This window comes from Myotis davidii, unplaced genomic scaffold, assembly GCF_000327345.1.
Source record: "Myotis davidii unplaced genomic scaffold, ASM32734v1 scaffold3306, whole genome shotgun sequence".
Taxonomy (NCBI): Eukaryota; Metazoa; Chordata; class Mammalia; order Chiroptera; family Vespertilionidae; genus Myotis; species Myotis davidii.
In genome coordinates, this window is record NW_006297043.1 from 13423 (window position 1) to 14255 (window position 833).

Genomic DNA, 833 nt, shown 5'->3' on the forward strand with positions numbered 1-833 from the left:
AAAAAACTTTTACCATTTGCAACAGCAGTGATGGAACTAGAGAGCATTATGCTAAGCAAAATAAGCCAGTCGGAGAAAGATAAATATCACATGATCTCACTCATTTGTGGAACATAATGAACAACATAAACTGATGAACAAAAACCAGATCCAGAGACAGAGAAGCATCCAACAGATGCTCAAACTTCAGAGGGAAGTGGGGGGTGGGGGAATTAAGAGATCAACCAAAGGACTTGTATGCATGCATATAAGCATAACCAAGGGGCACAGACACTATGGGGTGAGGGCATGTGCTGGGGCAGTGGGAGTGGCCTGGGAGAGGTCAATGGGGGAAAAAGGAGACATATGTACTACATGTAATACTTTAAACAATAAAGAACTTAAAAAACAAAAGAGGACACTTCACCCTATGAGCAAGAACAACGTAAGTATGTCCTTTCTCATTGCTCCTATTAAACATCATACTGGTAGTCCTAGCTGGTGCAATAAGACCAAAAAGTAAATAAAATATATACAGATTGGAATGGAGGAAATATAATTGTCTCTATTTTCAGAGGACATGATAGTCTATATAGAAAATGCCAAAACATTGACAAACTCCTGGCCACAAAGTTTCAGGATGTAAGATTAATATACAAAAGTTGCCGAAACCGGTTTGGCTCAGTGGATAGAGCATCGGCCTGTGTACTGAAGGGTCCCAGGTTCGATTCCGGTCAAGGGCATGTACCTGGGTTGCAGGCACATCCCCGGTGGGAGATGTGCAGGAGGCAGCTGATCGATGTTTCTCTCTCATCGATGTTTCTAGCTCTCTATCTCTCTCCCTTCCTCTCTGT